At 41.2% G+C, this 9,090-nt stretch overlaps 1 pseudogene; it reads right to left on the reverse strand.

Moving 5' to 3' along the window:
* Window positions 1-2,627: 2,627 nt before the first annotated feature.
* LOC121500921 lies at window positions 2,628-3,806 on the reverse strand (annotated as a pseudogene).
* Window positions 3,807-9,090: the final 5,284 nt, after the last annotated feature.

The following is a 9,090-nucleotide window of genomic DNA, read 5'->3' on the forward strand; positions in this document are numbered from 1 at the left end:
ATGTTGGCAGACCTGTGGAACAAGAACAGAAAGTGGGGATTTATTAGGTTCCAAACTTTCACTTTATAAAACAAAGTTCTGGCCCACACAGGAATACCCTGAAGCTTCAAGATGACAGTGAAAAGGCCAAGGAGTCAGACATTCTGCCAAACTTAGCAAAACAAAACAAGAGAGTATGAGCACAGAGGACATTAAGGGATTAGGACAAATAAGGGCTGGTCCAAATCTTTTAAGGAGACCCAGCCTTCATGGCCTAATACTTGGGGGACAATCCACCAGTGGAAGTTGAGATGCCACAGCTTTGTTCTCCTAACCCCTGACGGAGGTGATCCAGGAGAAAGCTCATCTCCCTGCATAAGTGTCTAGAGCTATCAAATAAGGTTTACCCATGCTTTCTAGAAACTTTCTGCAGTGTACTTTTTATATATACATACTTACAACACAAACATATTTTTGTACTCCTTTTAAAGTCTTTCCCCTAATGCCCTACGTACTACCTCAGCAGTTTTTGTCACCACAGTAGTGGTTGGCCAGCATAGAGTGCTGGTTGGTGTGTGTTTATCCACAGGTATTGGCAAGTATACAACACGGACGGAAAAGGCTTCAAGCAGTTGGGAGAGAGGTTGGCAACATTAGGTCACTGGACTCAAAGGCGGATAAGAAGATGCTGGGAGATTTAGTGGAGGGTTGACAAGAACAGTTTTAATTAGTTGTGCTTTTTAAAAAAAATGTGGTAAAATATATACAACACGAAATATGCCATTTTAACCATTTTTAAGTGTATGGCTCAGTGACATTAATTATTGAAAATGTTGTGTGACCACTACCATGATCTATTTCCAAAACTTTTCCATCACCCCAAACAGAAACTCCATATCCATCAAGCCAAAATGTCCCATTCCTCCTTCCTCCAGCCCCTGATAAACTCATGTGCTTTCTGCTCCTATGAATTCATCTATTTTAGAAATCATATGAATATATGGAATATAGGAATATATGACTTCATATATATTCCTATATTTCACACAATATCTGTCTCACTGTGACTGGCTTCTTTTGAGGTTCATGCACGTTGTAGCATATCAGAACTTCATGTCAGAACTGTAGTATCAGAACTTCATACCGTTTCATGGCTGAATATTCTATTGTATGTAGCTACCACATATTGTTTATCCATTTATTTGCTGATAGACACTTGGATTATTTCTACCTTCCAACTATTGTAAATAAAGCTGCAATGAACCCTGGTTTACAAGTGAATCCTTCTTTTCAATTCTTTTGTGTATATATATATATATATATATATATATATATATATATATGTCAGGAGTGGAATTGCTGGGTCATGGATAATTCTATGTGTAACTTTTTGAGAAACTACTTTCCACAGGGACAGCACCATTTTACATTCCCACCAGCAGGGGATGAGGGTTCCAGTCTCTCCGTATCCATGCCAATACTTGTTAATTCCGTTTTCTTTTTATAGCCATCCTTGTAGGTGTGAAGCGGTATCTCATTGTGGTTTTGAGTTGTATTTCCTAATGACTAATGACATTGAGCATTTTTAATGCACGTACTGGCCATTTGTATATCTTCTTTGGATAAATGTCTATTCAAGTACTTTGCTCATTTGTTAATTGAGTTGTTTGTTTTAGGTTGAGCTGTAGGAGTTCTTAGGTATTTTGCATATTAAACCCTTATCAGATACATGATTCGCAAATATTTTCTCCCATTCTGTGGGTTGTCTTTTCACTTTTTAAAAATATTAGCACAATTTTACTTCAACTTTTTTTCTGCTTATAAAAAAACTTCTTCTGACCAAGCTGATATGTAAAAGGCTAACAGCTGTTGTCTAAAGGCAATGTGGAAGCCATGAGGCTGTCCCTCAGACACGAGGCACTGTGTAAAATCTCCACACTGGGGCTCAAGGCAGGTGAAGGGGGTAGAACTCTCCCTTTAGGGTTGGTGGCCCCAGCCAGGAGCCCAGGTTCCCCCTCCCTTGTCCAAATCCCCATTTTGTGGTAGATAGGACTCTGCCAAGCTGACAGCTTGGAACTCCCAAGCTGCTTGAATGTTTGGGTGTGTTAGGGGAAAATGCTGTGGTTTCAAGATGGCCCACGTGCCAGCCCTCAGAGAACCTCAGCCAGTACCCTCTTCCCACTTTAGAGAGCCGACCTCCTGTCTGGCTGGGTCCTGGCTGGGCCTTAGCATGAGAGGCAGCCTTTCACCTCCAGTATCCTTCCCTCTCATCACAACCCCCATGCCCTGGAATTTTTGGTGTCATGGGCCTCATGTAGTGTCAGGTGCTGCTGAAGCCTACCATACCTCTGAGGCAGACAGTGAGGGGTAGCTCCTGACCCCTGGAGCTCTGGGATGCCTATACATTATGTTTATTTCCAGACTGTGGTCCACTGCAGGGAGAGGTGGGTCCACTACAGGGTTGGGAGCCTCAACCCTGTAGTGTGTGCATGTGGCAGAGAGGAAGTTGAAGGATAGAAGGAGGGACAAGGAATCATGAGGACAGGGTCAGGGCTGAGTGAGAGTGAGGAAGGAACTTGCCCTGAATGTTGCCAGCTGTGGCCCATCTGAAACAGAACTATGTTCCAAGGGAGACCCTTTGGGTCAGCTCAGCTGGGTAACCACTCAGGGCATGAGTAGGCTAGGCTGAACTTGGACCACAGTATTGAAGAATGACTGTGCAGGGGTACTGGGTACAGACAGGGTGTGGTGATATCTGGGCTCTGCATGATGCCAGGGCCTGGCCAACAGAAGGTAAAGCAGCACTCTTTGGAGTGGCCCATGGGGTCCAGGTTGGACAGGCAGGCAGACTGGCTTATGGACAGGAGCAGCAGTGGTTCCACTTTTGGGGGTGGTAGGTAGTTCCTGATCATCTATTATTCATGAAGCCCTAGCTATAGTCCAAGGCTTCAGGGTTTTTTCCCCCTCTATCAGAAGCAAGTGGAGTGTTCATTCCTTAGTTCCTTTAGCTTTGGCTGTAGCAGGATGTCCTTCTTGGTCCAATCGGCAAAGAGCATTTGGCATATGGTGTGGTTGTCCAGGTCCTTCATGATGTTATGGATCACCTGCAGCATCTGACTGATGCCCATTCCTCCCATGGTCACACCAATAGACTTCACCATCTTGATGACAGGGTTGGATTTCTTGTCTGGACAGATGGCAAACTTCCCTGGGTAGTTTGCCTGGGTAGACTAGCAGCCAGTTTGAGCCCTGGAACTCACTCAATGATGTCTCTAATCTTCTTGTTTTCTGGGTCCTGGGACATCTTTCCCTCTAGTGGGAAACTTGGGATGGATGCCTTTGAAGAAATGCTTGATGACCAAATCCACTAAGCCCTTGTCATGGCTGGAGATAAGTATATAGCACAAATGACCAGGTTTTGTGCATTTTTTTAAAAGATTTTATTTATTTATTCATGAGAGACACGGAGAGAGAGAGAGGCAGAGACACAGGCAGAGGGAGAAGCAGGCTCTATGCAGGGAGCCTGACGTGGGACTTGATCCTGGGTCTCCAGGATCACACCCTGGGCCGAAGGCAGCACTAAACTGGGCTGCCCGGTTTTGGTGGATTTGAATCAACAGGTAGATATGCTGGCCAATGGGAAGGCCTAGAATGTGATGGGGCCATAGCAACATGAAGCAGAACCATTGGGTACTATGGCCAGTGTTCTTCTTATTGATGAGCCACAGTGGATACTTGATGTCCAGGTTTCTAAGGGTTATGGCTGGGGCCCAGTACTGAATAGCTGGGAAGGCTGTAGAGGAACCAGACTGAAGAGAGCTCCACATGCTCCCTATGCTCAGCTGGGCCCAGTGGTAGTGACTGCTGCCCAGGCCAAGTTGGGCTGCCTCTTTTCACTTTTATAATAATGTCCTTTGATGCACAATTTTTAAAAAGTTTTTAATTTTAAGTCCAATTTAACCATTTTTTCTCTTTTCTTGCTCATACTTTTGGTGTCATATCTAAGAATCCATTGCCAAACCCAGGATCACTAAGATTACCCCTATATTTTCTTCTAAGAGTTCTTTGGTTCCATTTTGAGTTAGTTTTTATATGTGATATGAAGTAGGGATCCAACTCCATTCTTCTGCATGGGGAAATCCAGTTATGCCAACATTTTCTTCTGAAAAGACTAATCTTTCCCCTCATTGAATGAACTTGATGCCTTTGTGGAAAATCAATTGGCCAAAAATGTATAGGTTTATATCTGTGCTTTCAATTCTATTCCATTGGTCTATATGTCTGTTCTTATGCCAATATAGCACTGTTTTGATTACTGTAGCATTGTAGTAAGTTTTGGAATCAGGAGTCGTGAGTCCTCCAACTTTGATCTTTTTAAAGATTGTTTTATGTATTCTGGGCCCCTTGCAATCCCATGTGAACTGGAGAATAGGTTTTTTTCATTTCTGCAGTAAAGGCTGTTGGAATTTTGATAGAAATTGTGTTGAATCTCTAAACCACTATAGGGAGTATTGCTATCTTACCACTATTAAGTCTTCCAAAGCATGAACATGGATGTCTTTCCATTTATAGCCATACCTCAGAAATATTGTGTGTTTGGTTCCAGACCACCACAATAAAGTGAATATCACAATAAAGCAAATAAAATGAATTTTTTGGTTTCCCAGTGCAAATAAAAGCTATGTTTACACTATATTGTAGTCTAGTAACATGTCTAAAGCACACCAATGTACATACCTTAATTAAATAACACTTTATTGCTATAAGATGCTAACCATCACCTGAGCTTTCAGTAAGTTGTAATCTTTTTGCTGGTAAGGGGTCATGTCTTGATGTTGATGCCTGCTGACTGATCAAGGTGGTGGTTGCTGGAGGTTGGATGGCAGTGATAATTTCTTAAAATGGGAAAACAATGAAGTTTGCTGCATCAATCTCTTCCTTTGATGAGCAATTTCTTTTTATTTTTTTTTATTTTTTATTTTTTTTGCAATTTCTTTTTAGCATGTGATGCTGTTTGATAACATTTTATCCACAGGATTTTTTTTTTTTTTTAAATTGGAGTCCATCCTCTATTACTGCTTTATTGTTTCTTAGGGGGAAAGCTTTCAGTCTTTTATTACTCTGGGTTTTTCATAAATGCCCTTTATCATGTTAGAAAAATTCCCTTTTATTTCTAGTTTTCTGAGTGTTTTTATCACAAAAGACTGTTGGATGTTGCCAAATGCCTTTTTTTTTTTTTTTTTTTTTTTTTTTTTTTACAACAACAAGCTAGGAAATGATCCTAGGTCTTTGGTTTTGTTCTTGTTTTTGTTTGTTTATTTTTACCTTCGTTCTAGTAATGTAGTTTATTACATTGATTTTCTTATGTTGAACTACTCTTGTATTCCTGAGATAAATCCCACCTGGTCATGGTAGATAATCCTTTTAATATGCTGTTGGATTTGATTTCCAAGTATTTTGTTGAGTATCTTTGCATCCATAAGGCTTATTGACCTGTAATTTTCTTTCCTTGTGATGTCTTTATCTGCCTTTGCTATCAGGATAATGCTAGTCTTATAAAATGAATTAAGAAGTTGTTTTCTCCATCATAATTAAGCGCATCAACTTTGGAGGCAGATGGTGTGAATTTTAATCCTGCCTCTGCTACCAAAATGTTTGTGGTAAGTTATTTTGTTACTTACCCTGTCTAAACTTAATTTTCCATTCTGTAAAATGAGAGTGTTAGGAGAATTAATTGGGTTCATTCATTGTAAAGCCAGTGGTGTGCTGGTAAATGTTTAACAACTAGCTCTCAGAGGATGTGGAAGTGGGAAACCTTGATTGGTAGTGCTTGCCAATTTCCGTAGCGTAACTACTGCAGTGACTGATTTTAAGGTGCCAATGTGAAATCATCTAATATGGAGTCAAGGAGACATGCACACAGCCTGTTCTCATGTGCCAGGCTGACTCCAGCACATCACTTTTTAAAAAATAAAGTATGAAGTACATAAGTGATCAATGAATAAATATAATTTTCAGTTGCCTTTAACAACAAGAAAAAAATAAAATGAAAAAAGGATGATTCCTGAAAAATCAAGGTGTATAACCTCCCTCTATATTGCCTTATGTTCTAAAATATTTTATATTCTAGGTATTTTGAAATGTTATCCTCAGATGGTCTATCCTCTGTGGGAATCACATTTCATACCCACTTTCCCTCTTTAGATCTTGCATCATTGTTTACAGTGAACATAATCACAGGGACGATGGTCCTTGCCCACAAGTCTATTTGCCCTGCTGGCAGCTGACCACACCTGGAAGGACATGTTGCTCCTAACTGTTTAACCTTGAAGACAGCAGGAAAACTTAGAGACATCATCCTGCCTTGGCTTCCTGGTTGCTAAAGTGTTCTGCTTGATATTGGCCCTGCCAGGAGCCACCAGCCAGTCCTGCTTTCCTAAAAGACACACACAGATTGCCCAACCAGCTCCATTAGGCAAATGACTCTGCAAACGTCATGTCCTCTATACCTGTGCTCAAACCTGGGTTTAAGAAAATCTATGAAGCAAACAAAGACTACCCTGTCTGGTACCCTGTCTCCTGGGTACCAGGTCTTAATCTCTTGACCAAATCACTGTGTTGTCCCCATATTCCTTATCCATCCATCCATCCATCCATCCATCCATCCATCCATCCATCCAAGACTTACAGATGCCTGTGGCTGCAAATACAAAGATGCTATATGGCTCTAGTGTCTGTATTCACAGCCTGGGATAGGTTTGGGTAAAGTGGAGATAGATATGCAAATGAATAGTGGGAATAAGGTATAGTAAGAAAAAGTACAAAAGTACATGTGAAGTGCTCTGTGAAACTAAAGGATGGATCTTACTTGCCTCAGGGAGCTAAGAAGATTTTTGCAGGGTGTGTGCAGGTAACCAAAGGGTAAAGCAGAGGTTTGGGGCCAGATTATGATGGGCTTTGTATGCTCTACTGTGATGCTGAACTTGATCCTCCAGCCACAGGGAGGCTGTTTCCTTTCCTCTTCTACTGCCCTGCATCTTAGGACTTCAAGGCTCTGGTCCATGTAATAAAATAATAACTAGCTTTTTTAGGGCTTACAATGTGCCAGATACTGTACTCAGTGCTTTGAATTCATTATTTTTTTTTAATTCATTATTTAACTTAATCTTCACAACAACCTTAGAAGACAGAAAACCTCATCATCTGCATTTTAGAGATGAGAAAACCGGGATTTAAACCTCAAAGTCTTAAAACTAGGAAGAGGCAGAGCTAAGACCTAGTTCTGATTCTCAGCCAAGACTGTGCTCCTAGAAACAAAAGCCAGTAGGACTTGGTGTAGTTGAGGGATTAGGAAGAGTGGATCCATCTCCCAAAACCAGCCTCTGAAACTTCCCCACATTTTTAAAATGTTCATACCTTAAACCCTCTTACCTCCTACATGGACTGATAGCAACAATCTGAAAACACCTCGTTTAGGAGACAGTCATGGTTATTGTGGAGGAGGGCTTCATATGATGTTGATGGCAGGGTCAACTTACCTCCAAGACTGTGGTTGTTTCTGGGGTGATGTTGAATTAATGATTAGTCTGCTCATGTATAAGTCAGTTAATGCCCCTCCCAAATAATGTAATGTATTAACCCAATTAAAAACACCTGTCCAACTAAACTGAAGGTCAGAACTGTCAACTCCCATTTTACATTCTGTAAAAGGAAGCAGGAATTCTATTTAACCCTTCTTGCCAGACAGTGTTAGACTTATATATTAAGTTAACTATATATTAAATATGTACATATATAATTTAATTTAGTGTTGATATCAACTCTGTAAAATTGTGTGTACAAATGAGTGACCTGAAGCTCAGGAAGGTAAAGCCACTTGTTCAAGGTCATGGAGTCAATTTTCTTTCTACTACTCAAGACTCTCTAACATTGGGATGGTCTTTAGTTTGTATCCTATCAAACAACTGCCCTTCAGGGTGCCTAGATGGCTCAGTTGGTTAAGTGTCTATCTGCTCCTCAGGTCATGATCCCAGGGTCCTGGGATTGAGCCCCACATCGGGCTCTCTGCTCAATTCCCTCTCCCTCTGTGCTCTTTCTCCCAAGTAAATTAATTTAAAAATCTTAAAAAAAAAAGACACAAACAACTGCTCTTTTTTTTTTTAAAAAGATTTTATTTATTTATTCATGGAGACACACAGAGAGAAAGGCAGAGACACAAGCAGAGGGAGAAGCAGGCTCCATGCAGGGAGCCCGATGTGGGACTCGATCCCGGATTCCGGGATCATGGCCTGAGCCAAAGGCAGAAGCTCAACCACTGAGCCACCCAGGTACCCCTGCTCTTCTTTTTAATAACGAGGATTTGAATGTCCTTAAAGGAGCATTATTATTTTAGAGATGTGGTGTAGTGAAAAGAGAGGAGCTTTGATGCCAGATATTCCTGTGTTAAGATTCTAGTGCCTACTCTTGAAGTGTGACCTTTGGCAGATCACCTGATCTCACCTGAAAAGATGATTGTGAGAATTGCAGCAGATGGTGGGCCCCTGGAATACGTCAGTATAGGTTAGTTCTTTCCAGCTCCTCCTTGGTGTAACATGAATGGACAGCTCCAGCCAACTCAAGCAAATTGGTTACATACTTAATGCATTTTTACAGGTATGTAAATTTATTTTAATTGAAACAAATTCCTGCTATATGATATTCTGGGGAGAATTTTGGGGAAGGTATTGTGAAGCTAGGCAAATTATACAGTTCCCAGACCAGTCAGGGAGGCTCATGACTCAAGAGAATTTTGGGGGAGGAAACAGAAATGATGCTGTGTTGGAGCCACAGAATATCTGGTCAGAGACATGACACAGGGACAGATGGAATGAGAAATAGCAATAGAGGGCAGCAGACACAGATTTCCCAAGACTGATGGTTGTAGTACACACTGTATGAATGTGTGTGTGGGGGAGAGACCAGTTGGAAAGGGTCAAGGAACGCATCGTGACCCCCATCCTGCCCTCTCTCCTGCTCTGTCCCCCCATAGCACTTTCGGTTTCTCTTAGAGTAACCAGTGTACTTATCTCTTTGTAACAAGGTGGAGAGAATATCACTGTCTCTTAAGAGCTG

This window comes from Vulpes lagopus, chromosome 10, assembly GCF_018345385.1.
Source record: "Vulpes lagopus strain Blue_001 chromosome 10, ASM1834538v1, whole genome shotgun sequence".
In the NCBI taxonomy this organism is placed as follows: Eukaryota; Metazoa; Chordata; class Mammalia; order Carnivora; family Canidae; genus Vulpes; species Vulpes lagopus.